Below are 18878 nucleotides of genomic sequence, written 5' to 3' on the forward strand. Positions count from 1 at the left end.
GAGACTGTGGTCTGTAGTTGAGGCAAGGACTGAAGGAGCAGAGAAGGGGCTTCCGATTCAGTGGGCATATAGGGGAAGTGGGGGTAATGGGAACAGGACAGGTCACCAGAGAACCTCACCCAAAAGCAGAGGCCAGCATCTTCCGGAAGCTTCCCCTAGCTTCTTTGATTAGGGCAGGGTTCTATAAAAAGATGTCAAGAACTTGCCTCAGGTTAAACCTGCACTGGATGCAAGAGAGTTGTCCTGGAAATGGAGGTTTGTGTGTGGGGAGAGGAGATCTGGCTCAAAGAAATCTGACTAGCCCCCATGCAGTATAACGGGGGAGCTCTATTTTCTGCCCTCAGGAATCGCGCCCTTTTGTTGGAGAGACAGTTTCTCCCTCCGAAATGGAGGACGCGCATAAGCGTAAAGGGCAGTCAGAGAGAAAAGTGATGCCTGTGACAGTAAATTCTTCAGATGGTCAGGAAAATGTAGCATTTGACCACAGAATGAAGTAAAAGGAAATGACTTTAGAGCCACTGAGCCTTGAGTTTAGTTCTGCTCTGCGGTCTCTAGCTGAGAACAGAAAATCTTCAGACTTCCATTTCCTTACAGGTAAAAAGAGGGAGGGCATTCCTGCCTCTTGAATTTGCTGTGAGAATTGAGGGCTGCCGGGTGGGGGTGGCCAGGTGGGGTATCAGCATCACCTCTTAGGTGATGGTTTGATTCTTCACACCGTGGGTCAGTCCTTCATCCTCAGAAGATCAGGGGAAAATTGCCTGGATGATATGCTGGACTGAAGATAGAATGATCCCCCTCTGGAGATAGGGCCTTTCCCCCATTGTGAAGGCCACCCCAAGTTTCGTCCTCTCTTCCTTCCCCCTCTCTCCTTCAGTCCACTCCACTTACCCTCATTGATGTGGGTCTCAGATTCAACACTCCAGGGGATTCCATTGAAACCAGTGGTAAGGCTTCTTGTTTTTTTTATTCAGCTGTGAGTCTTGCATTTGTCCTCTTGCTGGATTGAGGTGGAGAGCACAGGAGGCAGAGAATGGCAGAAGAGGCTAAGATTTCCTTTCTCTTCAGGCTCAAGGTAACGCAGGTGGAAATAGAGGTTGCTGTGTATGATTGAGAGGATATTTGGCCCAAGGGAATCAGAAGAAAATTTAGTAGAGAGCCAAGCGCCAGGGCCAAATCAAATGCCTCTGGTTTCTTAAAGGTTAATTTATTACAATAATTAAGGTTAAAGTTATCTATGGTTTTTTACAACCCAGAATGAGCAAAGCAGAAATATTGTCTATTAGGTTAAATGATGGCATATTTAGGTGGCCTAGGAAGTAGGAGCTTCTGGTGGTAAGTAGAGACTAAATAAAATTTCCTTTCTATTTTTGAAGGAAACTTCCTGACACTTTTCAACATTTGATTAGTCGACCCACTCCTTTAGAATCAGATCCCTGTGAGCAGAGATACTTAAGACTTTAGGAGGGAAACAGATGCAAACTTGCTGCACTGTGAACTATTGCCTTGATATTGTGCAGTGTACAACTTGTGCAGCTGTGCCTTGCATTCCAGAAGGTCAAAATATGAGCAGAATTTTTTAATTGGATTGTATTTGATAATCATATTTGTGGAAGAGGCTCACCCGGCTGGTGAAATAGCATGAACACAGGTGTGTGAAGGTGACCTACAAACAAGAAGTTTGTGGAATTCAGGGTCCTTGGACTTCTGTTTTGCTGCACTGAATGTCAATTGAAATCTCATAAATTGGGCTATGTCTCCTGCTGCTAGTATCAGACACATATTTTTGGCCAGGGGGGACTGGGTGGGAAGATGTGGAGCTCTTGGGCTTGACATGTACTGTGCCAGGAGCTCAGTGTAGACTCGAATTCCTGCTCTCTCCTCGGTTCAGAAATCAATCAACTGATACTAAGTTCTTACCGTGTGCCCAGGGCATGTCAGGTGCTGAGGGATAAGAGGGGAGAATGTGGTTCTAATCCTTAAGGATTCATCTCTGTCTGGATGAGGAAACAAAAATTAGACCACGCAGTCTGACACATCGGTGTGTGTTAGAAGTCATGGGGACTTCAGAACTCAGAGTTGGGAGCTATTAGCGGGGGTTTGAATTGAACTTGACACTGAGTTGAATTTGAAGGAGTACTCTAAGGGTGGGTCCATACCTGCCCTCCTCAAGGAAGGGAGAAGTGGGCAACAGAAATTCAGATTATCCATTGAAGACTTGTTTCTGCTGTTTACTTTGGTCATTTTCTTGGAGCCGGGGTTCCTGAAATTTGAGGGTTTTTTTTTTTTACACTACTCCCCTCTTCCCAATTTTCTTGAGATATAATTGACATATACACATTGTGTAAATTTAAGGTGTACAAGGTGATGTAACCATCACCTTGTACACATATATATTCTGAATATATACACATATATATTCTGAAATGTTAAGCATGATTAGGTTAGGTAACACACCTTTTACTTCCCATAATTACCATTTTTGGGTTGCTAATGTTACAGTTGACACGACTTTTTGCTTCTAATACCTGTGTTTAATATCCCTGTGTGATCTGCATATGTGGCACCTTCTAGGCTGTGCCTCTGTCTTGTATCCTTGTGTCAGAAGCTTGTGGAGTAAGCAGGGTGACAGATAGAATGCTGGTGTTAAGGATGAGGATGGTAGCAGGATTACCACCTTGGTCAACCAAAGCAATGAGAATCTTTCAGATTTTCTTTGAAGTTGAAACATACGTTTCTGTTGCCAGGCAGGTGAGGATACTGGGACCCTCACGGGCAAAATGACAGCCTGAGGACACACACATGCCTAGTGACAGGACCGGAGCCTCTCTGGGCCTTCTGTTTCTTCATCTGTGAAGTGACAGGCTTGAAAGACATGATCTGGGAGGACCCTCCAGCCCAAAGGCCTGAGTCCGTGTCTAATGCAGCTTTCCCGATCCCAAATTAATGCGCTCTCCGTAACACCAGGCTGTTTCCTTCGCCGAACAAAAGTGATTTGATTCCCCAAATCAATAAACAAATTAGAGAAACAGGAGAGAGAGAGAGCGCGTGCGAGAGAGAGCCTGGGAATCAAGAGACAACAGATGAGAGAAGCAGGCCTGGCCCGAGGAGGGGAGAGGTGGGAGGGCTCCCGGGGAGCCTCCTACAAAAGCCGGGGCAGGGCAGGGAAATTGCAGCTTCCACTGGCCTTTTTCATTCTGGGAATCTGCTAATGGGTGGGAGAAGGGTTAGGGCAGACCCTTGAAGGGGGAGCGAAAGGGAGGGGCTGTGTAGCAGGTGCGGGCCAAGGCTACAATGCAAATACTTGGGAAGAACCGAGGGGCCAGGCTGCAGGGGCACTTGTGAAGCATATCTTGGGAAAATACAGAGAGAGGTCTGCAGCTGGCTGAAGAGAGAAGGTGCAGTAGGGGAGAGGGAGGGAGCCCTCCAGGGAGGGACTGGCCAGATTCTAGGAAAGGCCAGTGGTGAGTTTTGTACCTTAGTGATAAATACCTCTGTGCCTCCCCTTACTGGAAGGGGAGTTTCCCCTTATTGTCTAGTTATCAAGATAGGACACAGACCCTCTGTGAACACCAGGGCATCGCAAAGAGAAGGAGTACAACCTCTGTGAATGAGTCCTCAGGGGCCTGCTTTTGCAACTTTCAGGGGCCAGGGTTCCGTGGAGTAGGACACCTCAGCTCATCATCCCACATTGTCCCCTCTTTTATGTTTTTATTATTCTGGACCCAGTTTAACAAAACAAGGCACTTAGGAGTTTTTTAAAAATACCCTTTAAATTTATACATTTGCATACCCCCTTCCTCCCCAGTGGGTCCTTTCCCCTCTTTCTGACCCAGAATGCTGTGTGTCTTGCTCTGAGTTGACAAGAATGCATTAAACATGGATCCAGCCAGAGTCAAGGAAATCGACCACCCTCCATGGCTTGTGCTGCTTGGAGTCAGATGTAATAGGGCCCCTGGAGTAAATCCAGGCGGCACATAGGGATCTCCGGGCTTATTTTGTGCATCCCCTCAGTTGACAAGTAGCAGGTCTGCACGTGGGCACCAGCCCGGCTGCATCCTTGAGGGTAAACCAAGAGGCCATGGATCCAAAAGACTTAATGGAGGGTTAGGGGTAGAGGCTAGAGCACGGACTAAGAGACTTTGCTAGGAGTGAAGGCTGCTAACAGAGGAGCGTTGCTTCTGAAACCTGGAGGCTTAGTTACTTTCTAGACCAGCCCCCTCACCAGGCAACTACAGCCCAGACTGGGCAAGTGACTTTCCTTGGGGTCTCAAAAGTACCACGTCTAGTCTCTGTCACTGTCCATTTTACCATCCTAGTTCAGGACTCGGGCAAGAATCTGACCAAATAAGGAGCCTTGCACTTGAGCATTGTACCTACATGGGGAAAGTGAGGCAACTATAAACACTTTAAAATCATAGAGTCAGCTTGGTCTGGGATGACATGGATCTCAGTCGAGCCAGGAGGTGCACGGTGGATAGCCACACTTTCCAAACAGAAATTGGGGCGTGTGTGTTCTGGGGACGGTCAGCAATTAGATAATGAACTGGGAAATCAGAGCTGTCTGAAAAAATCTACCACTTACCATTCTTGGAAATATGTAACCTTTGAGTGTGTCTTCAAATCTTTCCAGAATAGCCAGATCATTGTATATAATACATATTGTGCTACATATTTGCTACATGACTTAACTATTAAAAGGAGGTGTTTTGGTCATTCTGCATCCATGTTGAGTTTTATAAATTAGCACTTTTAATCCTCTTTTACCCCAGCATAATGTGATTTCCTAAATAGTGGCAGGCAAGGATTTGAAACCAAGTCTACCTCCATGTTATGCACTCTTTTGTTAATCGGTGCTGTCTTTTGAGGGTCATCTTTTTTAATTATAGAGATATCTCATCACAAAGTGTTTCATATATAAAAAGAAATTTATTCTAGTGGAGTTGCAGAGGATCATAAAATCACTGAAACTTATAAAAAGAAGGACTTCAGTGTTGGTTGATGTCAGCCTCTTTGTTTTGCAGATGAGGAAAGGAGGCCGGAGTCCTGAAGTGACTTCAGCCAAGGTCAGGCTGTCCTGACCCCAAGACTGTCAGGGGAGTGTGCTTTGCACTCTGATGCATGGACTCCTTTGGTTTATAGTTGGTGTCCATGGCCATGGAGGTAGTGACCAAAGGTTGCCACAGTCACAGGTGTCCTTAGTGGGTTTTGTTTAGTGTCTTAACTCCCGCTCCCATCCCCCACTGATATTAACCACTTTTAAGAAGATGGAAATCATACCTGCCTACTCTTGCAAAGGTAAAGGTGGTCTACAGAGAGCTTGGGGGCACGAATAGTTCTTTCTTTGATGTTTGTTATCTTCACAAAAGCATTTATAAAAACACCAGGAGAGTTCTTTCCCGAAAAGAAAAGAAACACATGTGCGCGCGCATACACACACGCACACACACATCTTACAGGATTACGTTTGGTTGTAACTATGCCTTCTAACCATCTAGCTCTGTGAAAACAGGCTACAGTTTAGATCCATTTGTTTAGATCCGTTTGCCTTTGCTTCTTCTTAATATTGTCACAAGTATTTCCCCATGTTTTCTTAGTGATTTGAGTGACCAGATAATATTTCATTGAGTACGCACACACGCACACACACGCACACCACATTTAATGGTCGGCTATTATTGGACTATTGAAAGCAGTTGAACAATGTTGCATGTAGCTCTTTATTCTCTGGGATTGTTTCATTAGGACAGACACTTGAGACTGAGAACAGACTTCCCTTTTTCTCTTGATGTTTGTGTCATGTTGGTTTTCCAAAGATGAATGGAAATGCCACCTTTAGTTGGGAGTGGGTGATCACCCAATTTCCTTTGATCAACAGTACCAAGCACCAGATGCATCCAAAGCTCATGCCCTCTCCTGGGAGAACTGCCGAGTTCTTACCCACCACTCCGCCATCTGAGAGTGCGGGTATAAATTTTCCCTTCTCATCCTTCCTCTACGCACATAGCATTGGATCCTTTCTTTTTATAGTAAGTCATACTATATTATGTTTCCTTCTTTGCAACTGTCACACAAACATTTTTGGAAGTAGGTGGAGGTGCAAACAGAAACGGAAGCTCTTTCAGTCTTTACAACCTCCTGAGTTGTGGTAGAGGGCACCCCCATAAGACAGTAGGACACTATACCCCAGAGATCAGTGGCCCACTCAAGGTCCTGTGGCAGGCAACAGAAGAGAGACTCACCTCCAAAACCTTGTACTGAGTCTCCAGCATCTTTCTTTTCTTTCCCTCATTTTATTGAGATAGAACTGTCATATAAGCACTGTTTAAGGTGTACAGCATCATGACTTGACGTGCATATATTGTAAAATGATTTTCACAGTGAGTTTAGTTAACATCCATCATCTGCCATGGATGCAAAAAAAGAAGAAGAAAGGGGCAGCCTTGGTCTGCTTTGGCTCAGGTGATAATGCTGTCCTTGGGTTAAAATACAGCCAGCAAGTAGGAAGTGGATGCTAAGAATTTCCACTGAGAAAGACTGTTCTGGAGCAAAGTAGGTCTGTACGTATCCTCCATGTACACCCTGAGGACGGGGAAGATTGAAATGATCCCAAACCACAGCAGAAAGTAAGGACCCATAGCCAGGTCAGGGTAGGCAGGCTCACTCTTTCACGAAAGAGAGGTCCCCTTTTGTACTTGTCACTCACTGCTGGTGGTGGGATGAGCAGACAGCTGGAAGCTATACCAGGCCTTCTGGCGCAGGGGTTTCAGGAGGCTGGCTGGTTCACGGGGGAGTGGCAGCAGTCACCAGGGGCTCTTTCTGGCTGGCTCAGCAGGAGAACATTCCTCACGAGGCCAGCCCAGGCTGGGCTTGGAGCCACCCAGCTGAGTGCCACGTGGCAGGTGGGCAGTAGCGTGGCCAGAGCTTGGCTTCTGGAGCCCAGTGCTGAACCTCCAGCATTGTGGTTTTCCTGTTGCAGGGCGTCAGTTTCTTTCTCAATCACACAAGCTAGTTAAGAATCATAAGGGTACCTGGGGAAGACCCTAGAAGTCAGGGAGGGCATCCGCTCCTCAGTTTCCTAACTCTTGCAGCTTCTAAGGAGGGGCTCTCCTGGCCACCAGATTCTGAGCGTACAGGCGCCTGCTTGTCCTCTCTGTGGCCTGGGACTGGGAAGTCTTCAGTCCTAAGCCTAGTGTTTTTGAATCAGGCGTGGGGCGAGATACCGGCAGGGTTGAGACTCAGGCTCCTTTTCCCCTTCACAAGCTGTGCACACACAGGTCACAGCTTCAGGGAACCTCTGCGATGTTGTGGGAGGATGGCACCCCCAGTTCTGCTCACTCGGTCCTTTACCCACCTTTGTCAGACTGTCCACCCTGTGCCCGAACATTGGAAGTGTGGGGATGGAATGGCTCTCGACTCCACGGTGGGCATAGGCTATGTCTAGTTCACTTACAGGGAGGTATCCCATGTCTACACGGTGGCTGGGACATGGTAGTTGCTCACTTAACACTTGTCTTATGTCCCGACTTAAGGTCTCTGATTTCAAGGACCTCACAGTCGAGTGTGGAAAGGCAGGCGGATCTATAGTCCCGATGACATTCTGGCAAGGGTCTTGATAGAAACGTACACTCACATTTCCTTTCATAGAAGTAAGAGGATTACAATTTCTTATTGTCAGGTAAAGATTCTGCTTCCCACACAATGTCCAAAGAGATCTATTGCTTCCCGCAAAGATACATTGACTCCAGAAACAGCATGTGTTGGTGGAAAGCCGTCTGGATTGGGGGTAGGGAGACCTGTGTTCAGACTTCACTGGCTGGGTCGCCTCAGGCTCCATCTCTTAGTGCTACAATTGTTTGCACATATAGAATCAGGACATTTACTCCTTCTCTACCTACCTCCCAGAAGGGTGTTGCTTAAAAGCCTCTCCTGGGGGCGCCTGGGTGGCTCAGTGGGTTAAAGCCTCTGCCTTCGGCTCAGGTCATGATCCCAGGGTCCTGGGATCGAGCCCCGCATCGGGCTCTCTGCTCAGCGGGGAGCCTGCTTCCTCCTCTCTCTCTGCCTATCTCTCTACCTACTTGTGATCTCTATCTGTCAAATGAATAAATAAAAAAATCTTAAAAAAAAGAAAAAAAAAAAGCCTCTCCTGGCTCCCCATTACCTACAGAATGAAATCCAAATTCTGCGAGGCAGAATCCAAGCTCTTTACAATCTGTCCTCTCTTTCCTTGCACCTGGCATTGTCCTAAATTTCCCCCAATATTCTTTGTCTTTCTCTGCCCCTGTACCTCCATATGCTGTGCTCCCTCTCTCTAGAATGATCTTCCAGAATTGGCCTATCCAGAGACTTTTTACAAGCTCAGCGGTTCCTGTTTTCTCCAGAAGAGTTGCTCCCTCAGCTTCTCCCGTGCTCCTTCAGGCATCCTCCTGACAAAACATTTGTCCACCTTTCCCTTTTCCTGTTTACATATCCGTCTTTCTTCTCTTCTGGTTTGTTAAAGGCTTTGGGCTCCCCTCCCAATCCCCTGGTTCTGACACATGGCTGCATTAAGAGGGCACTTGTAGCTAGCATTGTTGAATGTATTGGAGTGGACCAGCTCCTGGCAGAGAAGAACCATGGGGGTGGGGGGGGGAATAACAAAGAAGTGGATTTCAACTGAGTGTTCACAGGAGTGTCCTCAGAATCAGAGCTGGTCATCAAGGGCATGGATCCCTTGGGCATATCTGGGGACTTGCGTGTTGTCCCTAGCTAGGGACGCCTGGGGCAGCCCAGCTCATTCTGGTGTGGCTGTGTGGAGACCAGAAAGGCAGGAGGGACTCTGGTTCTCTGGAGCCACTATCCGAAGGGTATATCTCTACTGATTAAATTCCCACTGCCTCTCCCTCTATGTCTTTGATTTCCTTGCAATTGTTCAACCACTGTTGAGTAACAGCATTTGTTAGTGTGACAACTAACTCTGCAGAATGGAGTGATCCAGGCTGGAGCATGACTGATTAGGGGATAAAGTCTGCTTTCTCCATTTCTGGACCTTCAGTTTGACCTGGCAGCCTCTCCCAGTTCTTTGGGTTTGGGACCACCTATCCCTGACTCCTCCATCACCAGGCAGTCCAGGCGATGGACTATAATCTGGGAAATTACAACTCCCTGAGAGTACTCTTCATGTTGTCCTCCCTTCTTTATCTTCTAGCATGTCTTCAAAGCTTCTCACCATGTCTTTCATGTGAATACCCATTTAAATTTGCCTTCTAACATAGCTGGCAGTTGGTATTTAACCACTGACTAGCAAACAAGTTCTAATCAAAATGTCATGGATGTTGCAATTCTTTAGCTATTGATCCCATAATTCCTTATAGGATCCATCACCGGCCATGGACAAGGCATCTAGGGATTACAGTGAGGATGCTAGAATGCGATTCTTTGCAACCTGTTTTACTAAGAGCCCTCCTGTCCAACCAGCCACACCCTCCAGCTGCCCCCACTGAAGATACAGCAGGTATCAGCCTGGAGAAAGGGACTCCAGCTCACTCCCGGCTGTAACAGAGGTAGTGCATGACAGTGGCTGGTCCACTGTTGAAAACCTAGGTCTCTGATTAAGATGCCTGCTGTGTTCTCCCCCTCAGCGACATGCAGACTGTGGCCCAGAGTCACCAACTCTGCAGTCATTTCCAGTTTGAGTCTAGAAATAAAAGCGACTTTACCTTTGCTTAGGTCCTTATGAGTTATTCATTAGAATATATTGCTGCCTACACACAAAATATCAAGCAGGCTCTAAATCCTAGAGTAGATCGTGGTTACTTGAAAGCTGTTAGCATTTAATAGCCTAAAAAGAAATAAACATTCCCGGCTTTGTTTTCTTACAGGTGATATTAATGAAAAAGATACACGCTTCCATCCATCTGGGTGAGAGTACCTAACAAAACAAAAACCAATGATAGGCTCTCCCTCCCTGTTCTAGTAATCGCAGTTATATTTTAAGAAAGTAAATAAATGAGAAACACACCTTCTATTCAGCAAGACATAGATGGCATTTTTTTTTTATGCCTACCCCCGTCATCTGGTGCTGAAAGCATTTGAGGACTTACGTCGATGAAGGCTCCTGAGCTGGGGGCTTGAGGACCGCGTACACGGACGGATAGGAAGGCATTCTGGAACATGCGGCCACAGTACAGCAGGCCCTGAGAGGTCATTCTCAGGTCAAGAAAGTTACAACCTGGCGACAACGCAGATTCTTTGCTTTTCCAATGGGGGCTTTTGTGCAAAAGGGAACTAGGGATGATCTTTATGAGCCAGTGGCCAGAGAAGTAGAAGTGTGGATAACCTAAGTATGAGAACCAAACCCATCTTGCAAGCCAACCCCCTCGATTCACAAATAAGTGATTTGACCTTTCTCTGCACTGTACTGCTTAGCTGTTATCCGTTCTTAAGGTGAGCGAGGGGGTTGTAATAGACCCTTTGGCTGTGGGATTGGCTGAATTCAGAAGAAAACAGTACTTGATGAATCTTCAGTACAAAGGTACCTTGGCTTCAGAGCAACCATGGCAGTAATTCCCAGTGGCTGAGAGGAAGGCTCCCCGGTATCCTGACCATGTCCCTGTCATCTCAAACTTCACCCAGACTCCACCTCTCCACCCCTGCGCTTAAGACTAGCGGTGGTGTCTCGGAAGGTGATGGGTAGGGGGCAGAGGAGAGGGGGGTGGACCTTAAGGCTGCAGCCTACTCTGCCTCTCAGCTCCTCTTAAAGCTGACTCCTCCTTCAGTGCCCATCTCAAGCTTCCCCTCCCCTGAGCCCCTCACCATGCGTCCTGCCTCCAGGAGCCGGTGCACGTCTCATCTCCAAGTACACCCGGCCCTGACACCTGTTCCCCTGCTGCAGGCAGCATCATGTGAAGGGTTTGCTGTGATTTGTATGCTTCCCTTATAGGACTTCTTAGTGTGGCAGGTGCACTAGACTGTATCCTTTCCAAGGGAAGGTTCTCCATTAACGTTTGTTTTTCATCGTAATACACTGCTCCATGGGTATTTTTTGACAGATTTCTCGATTGTTCTTCTATATCTTTGAAGATTCAACCAAACATTTCCATGGGTATGCCTTTAGCTTTTATTCTAAAGAACCCACTACATATTTAACACTAGAAAAATACTTTTCTAAATGAAAAGTTATAACTTTGGGCTATTTCCTGTCTGTCTTTCTCTTTCTTTGCCCCAGGGCATTACCCTTTTGAGGCAGTTGGGAAAAAGAAGTTGGGGACGGAAGAAGCAAGAGCAAGGAGGAGAAAGCAATGAGAAAGGAAGACAATGGCTAGGGAATCCCATGTCGAAAGGAGTAGATACCTGCAGAGGGTAGGCATGGGGTCTGGGTCCCCGTGCTAGGAGAGGAAGAAGCAGAAAAGAATCTTGGTCTTGCTGGAGCCATGGGGACTCCACTGTTCTGCATGGGCACTGACCTTCTGCAGGACTTACTCGGGTCAGCAGCTTTTCAGCTCTTCTCCTGGGAGACAGGACCCTCCAAGACATTGCTTACCAAGTCAGAGTTAGTTTTTCCTCTTTTATTCAGGAACTTGCTATCTTACTCTGCTTGATCCTCAAATGTGGACATTAGGGAAGGTGTTTCATAGACGTGTAGACTGGTTGCTTACTTATCAAGAAGTTGTACCTTGTCTATTTCTCAAGGAACTTCAGAGGTTTACAAGCATAATGCAAAATGTAGCTGTAAGGGGGAAGAGCAAAGCAGAAATCATCTAAACAGAGTGACGGTTCCCTGGTTCCTTCAAGGTTCTGATCATCTACTTTGGGGGACTGACTTGGGCTGTAGATTTGCTGGAAGTTACAAGGAAAAGGGAGGCATTTTATACGACTCCTTCCTTTGAACAAAAGGCACACATTCGCCTACAGAATCTCTCTGAAAGTATCTTTAAACAAGAATTGATTCTTATATAGTAGACAATATTTTCAAGTCCAGTTTTAGAAAAGACAAACACTAATCAAGCAGATGGCTTTCAAATTGACCTTCTTGAAATGTAGAGGATATAAAGTTAAATTGGGAATCCATGAAAACATTTCCAAAGTAGAATAAGATAATGTGGTTCATCAACTTTGGGGTAACCCTCATCTGACCCATTCATACCAAGGTAGTCATAAGGAGAAAAAACATCTCCTGGTTTGTGCAGATTTCTTAATGCAGATCTACTGGATGGTGCAAGTAATAATAATAATAGAAATACTTATACTGTCTCTGCCTTTTCTAGGAGCTTTTTTATTCAGTCATTCTTTCATTTCTCAAAGTTTGCTGGAACAGCAGAGTAGAACAGGAAAAGCAGAGTCCATGGGATCATGGGACCCGAGCCCAACTCACAACACTGCTATGCATTAGCCCTGTAAACCAGGGGGAGGGAATTAATCTCTCCGTGTCTTGGTTTCTTCCCCTGCCAATACAGAGTCACTCTTACCTCATTTCAAAGATTAAATGGAATTATGCTCAAGCAGACAGCTGGCAGAGTACCTGAAATTTAGTAGATGCCCAACACTTGTTATCTGAATCTTCTGTAGCAAAATACAATGGACTGCATGATGTCCTCTCTTAAGGAAGCTCTCTTCAGGGGAAGCCAGTAGAGTCCAAAAGGAAAGTTCCGGTGGAAGGATTTTCACTAGTTCAAAATACACTTGGTCCTTTGGAATCTCAGTGCTGTCGCCTTTCTTACAAGGGCAGAGAAAAGGGTGGTAAGGAGGTACAGAAAGACCCTCTCGCCATCCTCTTTCCGAGCTGCCAGGCCCTTGGCCCTGGCACAGAGGTTCCCTACATTCAGCTCTCTGGTCGCTTTGTACCTGTTGGGCCTGCCCCCACCCAGGGCCCCTTTTGGCCTTTCCTTTTTCCTCTTTCAAAAGACCTCAAGAGGGTCCCAGGGCCCAGTGGCTGGACTCCCAGGTCGCCTCACAGAGGCCGTGTTGTCCAATAGAAAGGCATGTGGAGTCCCAGGGTGAGAGAGAGGAGGACATTATCAATCATGAGCTGTGAAAAGCCAGGAGAGAGCGGGAGGGCTAGGAGAGCAGGGAGGACTGAATTGAAGTAGAGGGTTTGTTTTTTTTTTTTTTTCCTGGTCCTGTTGTTGTCGTTGTTGAAGCGAGCGTTCTTGGACATCTGCCCAGACACATGCTGAGTTAAAGAAGCAGCACGATAAATTCTTAAAGAGTGAATTGGGAGAGGGGCAGGAGCTGGGGGTGGGGAGGACTAGTGAAAAGGAACCAAGGAATGATTCCAACCCTCAGACAAAGGAGGCCCCTGTAGACCAGCCCAGCCCCAGCCCAGTCCTTCTGTGGCTCAAATATTGGTTTGTTTAACACAGAATTCAGGAACACCAATGCTCCCTAAAAGCTGCTTTGGGCTCACAAAAGGGCCACGGAGGGAAGCTACAACTTCTTGAGCTTTCTTCTTTATATCCAGTGCAGGCTAAGAACGGTCTGGGGAGAGCTTCTTTCTGTTGCTTCATTGGCCCTGGAGACACTTATTGATAAGCCACAGTTCATGATAAGATAGTGTGATGACGCAAGCACGGGGCTCCCTGGTGGTGACAGCGTCTTCTGTTTGGTGACAAATATCTTTTTAAAGAAGAAACTTGTGAAAATCTCGCCTGGATTCAATGGTAGGAAATGAGGGACTTTCTAATGAATAACTTGATCAGATCAGATTTGGAAATAGGTCGATCAGGGAGAGTTGAGTAGCCAGAGGGCTCCAGGATAGCTCATTCGCCCATTTCTTTGTTGTGACATATGTATCTTGGCTCTGCACTGATGTTCCCTTGTGCCCTGTACGAGGGCTTGGACAGATATGGGTTTATTGGGCCTCAGCCTGGCCCATCAAACCATAGATGCCTAGCATTTTCAGCAGGACTTAACAAACCACTCCTCTCCTGGGCAACCAAGTTCATACCATGAAGAGTCACCGCACAATTTGTAGAGCCCTTGGGGGGACCAGACACGATCATGACAATATAGTTCATGTGAATGGCACCGTGTTTGTGAACCTCCTCAACCTCTGATTGTCTCCCCGACGAGCGCATCCACCTTCTGTGCCGTTCAGTCGGTGGGAGACGGAGAACAGGAAAAACGGTGACAATTCAATAAAGCGGTGCAAATTCGGCCCTAGTTAAGCTTAGAACTTTTTCACAATGGTCCCAAATGAAGGCGGATGGGTCTGCTGCTGTCCAAAGCATGAAACAGTAAGAGAGGAACTTCTCAAAACACAAACTGGGCCTTATTATACTTCCAAGTAAGCGTAGTCACCTCTCAAAGTATTCTTCTAAAGAGGCGAGGCACTAAATATTGCCATTGTTCACGATATGTTTGAAATATCTCTTTGTTGTCTTCAAGTCACTAGTTTGAAAAAAAGAGACCATCACAGCAGTTTGTAACTTACATAGCTGACTTTTCCCAACAGGGCCCGAGGGATCTACAGTTAGGAAGTTCCGTTATGCTGAAATGTGGTGGAGCATGGCCTTGTAACATAGCAGTGAGAACAGTGGGGCTCAGAGTCTGTGAGCCGCCCCAAGTCCTAACTTGTCATGCCTGGCTCTTGAATCATTTCAGTCATCATCAGTGTAGTGGATGAGAGCTCAGATCCCACTGAACGAGGCGCGTCCTTGAGTATGGTGACCCCAGCAGCAGCCGAGGAAGCGAGGGGTTTGTTACCCATTCTGATTTGTTTTCAGTCACTTTGAAAGTAATTTCTTGAGCATCCGGTGATTTTCCTATTCTGTGTAATTGGAAATGTTCGACAGAAAGGAAGTTGGGTAGAAGGAGGGAGAAGAGAATGAGAGAAAGACAGGAGGGCTCTGCTGACTTGGGCTTTGCATCTTTGGACCTGCTATGGATTGAATTGTGTCCCCCCAAAATTCATACATTAAAACCCTAGCCCCTGATGTAACTATATTTGGAGTAAGGAACTACTTAAAGTTGAAAAGTGGTCACAAGGGTGAGTCCCAGAGCCAATAGGAAATAGTTTTTTTCTATGAAGAGACACCAGAGAGCTTGCTGGCTCGCTCTCTCCATCATGTGAGGTCACAGTGAGAAGGTGGCCATCTGCAAGCCAGGAAGGGAGCTTGTAGTAGAAACAGAACCTCCCAGGGTGCCTGTGTGTTGGACTTTTGAGTCTCCAGCACCGTGAGAAAGGAAATGTCTGTCATTGAAGTCACCCAGTGTATGGTATCTTGTCAGCTGGAGCTGACTGGGACAAACCCTTTATCTAGTGATGTCTAGATATGTGAAAAAAGAATGAACCGTAGTAGAAGTTTCCTTCCCACCTCCTTGAAGAAGGCTGAATCTTCCTTTAATTTAACCTAGGGAGTGAATGGAAATGGCTCTCCGTGCAAGGCCTGTGTGGATGTGTTTGGGATTTTTGAAGCTGTGGATGAGACTTGAAGGTGTTTTTACTAACGTGGTTGCCAGGGCATCCTCTCATGGCTCGTGACTGCGAATTTAGCGTGTCTTATCAGTGTTACCCATTCGTTCGATTGCACTGGTGCCACTTAATGATTTTTCTTCCCCTTTTTGGTCAGGTATAATTCTATTGATCAGACTGAATTCTGCTGATAAAATGGATCTGAACTGAGTTTATTAAAACTTGCTAAGTCAATCAAACAAGTGAAAATATTATAGCTTTTTCTTTTTAATTGCTTAGGAGAAATAATTAGCAAAGTGAAATCCTGGGGCTCTTCGTACCCCAATTTCTATTCTGTTGAAAGAAGAATCACCATGATCGGCTTTCTGATTTGGCCACATGGCATTTTTGAGCTTAAGCCATCCTCAGGTGTCTACTGTGTGTTGGCCATTGTTACGACAGGAGAGTCCCAGAAATGTGGGAATGTAGCATTATATTAGAAGGTAGGTATCTTGAGCAAACAAGAGTTCCAAAGATTAAACCATGGTGAATTTCTACAATGGAAGAGTAAGGCAAGTTGGTTTAGTCCTTGACTTTGATCCCTTTGGCCTGGCACAGTCCCACTTGTCAAATTTGGTCAAGCCCAAGGTCATTTTTTTGGGCAAAGGTTAGAAGGTCTCAGATCCTTCCGCTGCATATCCAGATTCTTTACCACTATTGTCAAGAGGGAATTGAGACTGGATACATCCTAAATAATGGGATGTAGATCATTACGAAATATTACCTCTGAGTTATTCTCCTCATGAGGAAGAAAGCACACTGTGACAGGCAGTATTCCCATATGGCTTACACCGGGACCCCCACTCCTCTGCATGTTTAGTAGACATCATATGGTAAAAATTTTAGATAGCCCAATCAGTTTGGGGGGAAAAACAGCTGGGTGGTTAATGGTAGAACCTCTCAGAATCCTTAATATAGCACTTCAGTCAGCATTGTGAATCTACAAAAAGGAGGGGAGAGGAGGTGAGGTAATGCATGTAGCATTTCCCAAACTGATTTGACCCGTGGGACATTTATTTTGACCCAAGGTCAAAAAGGATCAACATTATACAAAACAAATTCATGTTTGGGAAATGCTGCAATTTAAAACCTGAATTCTTATGCAAGACAGTAACCTTATGGAGGTACTCTTTTGCCCCACTATAAAATTTGGGGACTGGCCTAACTGATGCAAAGGCTTTTTCCAGATTGTAATTTTATACCTCCTTATGATTTAAAAAAAAAAAAAAAACTTAGGGGCTTCTCTGAGGGGAGGATTTCAGATGAAGGGAAGATGTGTAAAGATGTTTGGAGCTTTTCCAATCGCACTGAAGTTTCCCCACCTCCATTTTGCTTACAGAAAGGGTGTTTTCTGCTTATCGTCTTGTGCTTTGCCAGCTTTCGGACTGTGATCAGATGGACTCTGGGTGGAGTGGCCCTCAGAGAGCAGAGTTACTGGGGATATTACTCTGTTTTACTGGCCTGACTACAACTTTATTCTCATCCTCTGTAAACAATGAATACAGGAAAACCACACACAAGTTTTTAAAATATATTGTTGCAAAAAGATTGAAGGTTACTGTGTACTTTGAGGGGAGGGGTGGGTAAGAAACCCTATACATTGAGAATTTGAATCGATTCCAAAAGTCTGGATTCACAAAACAGTTCACTGTGTTTTCTCCAGTTGGAAATGTTTCCTTGGTTTCATGAGTTCCTTATAGAGGGAGTGGATCGTTCCACAAAGGAGGATGGGGAATATGTATCGTTCGGAGAAACTTAAATTCAATTTTCTGCTCAGTGACTTTCCAGAGTGCTTATTTGGAAAGGCCTTGTATAGAGTCGTCTTTACTTTTTTGCTTTTATTCCCAAGCCTCCTTTAAAAAAAAAAAAAAAAAAAAAGAACAAGCCTAGTTGCACATTTTCTGAATCCAGCAGTGGCCTGTTTGTGAACATTGCCAGGGAAACACAGTTCTTATCCTGGTCTCACCTGAGGCAGAGTGTACGGACTAGAAAGCCAGCTTCGTTTGACTTGTTTTGGTGGCTCCTCTTAGACCTAACCTCACCCATAAGGATGCCCGGCACTTTACTGCCTCTCTCCTCTCTGGAGAAAAGCCTGGGGCCTTGGGGGTACCTCTTAGCTTGCAAAGTTTCAGAATCTGCCTTCGGAAGATCTGTCGCTTTCATGAAATTTACTCCTAAGCTTTTCCAACTTCTCTGACCTTTTCTTTCTTTGGGTGCCATTATGCCTTTTAATTGTCCTGCCCACGTCTGACACTTATTTACATTTTACGGAGATGAGTCACAGTGGCAACGCCAGAGGCTGACAGGGATTGTTGGAGTCAGGCAGACCTGACTGGATGGTCTAAGGCGACCCCTTACCAGCTCTCTGAACTTGGGCAGCTCGCTAATCACCACAGGGCTCAGAAGCCTCATTTATAATTGAAAAATAATTGTACCTCCCTCATCAGGTTTCGGAGAGGATTAAGTTTGCGCCGCGCCTGGAACCATGTAAGTACCTCATAAATGAAGGGTCTTGTTATTGTTGGTTTTAGATTACACAGGCATGTAGATTTTCTGAATTAAAAACTAACAACATGTAGGTGATTGTGGTACCGGTTATAACCCCCGTCGCATCCCCTCTCCACCCTGTGCTTTCCGCAGCAGAGTGTCTTTGCGGCCCAGGGGCCCACTGGATCGCTCTGCACTTCTGCCCCGGCTGTCCGGGACTGCAGCTCCTACTTCTTTGTATTTCCCAGGTGGAGTGACGAGAACAGAACTGGTATTCAATAAGTGTTTATTGATGACTAAATAGATTGGCTTAGAATATGTGAAGAACAAGAAGCCAAGGGCTTCTCTTGGCTCCAGAGAAGTGTGGTCTCTAGGGGATGCTGTACAGGAAAAAACCCTCCTCGTGCTCCAGGGGACCCTCGGTTGCCAGACCTCTCAGGTGAGGTTCGACAGCACTTACAGGTTTGGAGAAAAAGAACTGACAAGGGCCTCAGCTTCCAGCACCTGTGAAACCAAGCTATCCTTGCTCTGGTCCAAACAGCAGGGAGCGTGCAGTCCCTTGGGAGGTGGCATAGCACACAGATTTCCAGGCCAGGCGTGGGGCCACCTCCCACCCACCCACCCACCCACGCCAGAGATTCTGAGTCTGCAGACCAGAGTGGGCCCAGGAATCTGGACCCTCACTAAGTACTCAGGGGATCCTAATACTCCCAGTTCCCTGACCAATGTCTGAGACATAGCCCCATCCGAGGGGCCCCCTCCAGCCCTTTCTCTGGTAAAGCTGAATTTCCTCAGAATCCCAGGATGCAAATGAGTCATGACAGAACTAAGTATCTGTAGTCACCCCCTCCCTTAAGCATCAGGACACTTGCTAGATTCAGCTTCTGTCCCCAAACTCAGTGTCCTCAGGGTCGCCCTCCAGGGCTTCCCTCCTCTCACCAAGCCCCTCTGAGGAGCCCCTCTG

The 18878-nt window shown here is 46.2% G+C and overlaps 1 protein-coding gene across 1 annotated transcript in view; it reads left to right on the forward strand.

The window, feature by feature from the left end:
* LOC111142556 (SET binding protein 1) overlaps positions 1-18878 on the forward strand; it is a 352841-nt gene that overhangs the window by 107867 nt on the left and 226096 nt on the right. The window lies entirely within an intron of this gene.

The sequence above is a fragment of the Enhydra lutris genome, unplaced genomic scaffold (genome assembly GCF_002288905.1).
Source record: "Enhydra lutris kenyoni isolate GAN:26980312 unplaced genomic scaffold, ASM228890v2 scaffoldscaffold8, whole genome shotgun sequence".
In the NCBI taxonomy this organism is placed as follows: domain Eukaryota; kingdom Metazoa; phylum Chordata; class Mammalia; order Carnivora; family Mustelidae; genus Enhydra; species Enhydra lutris.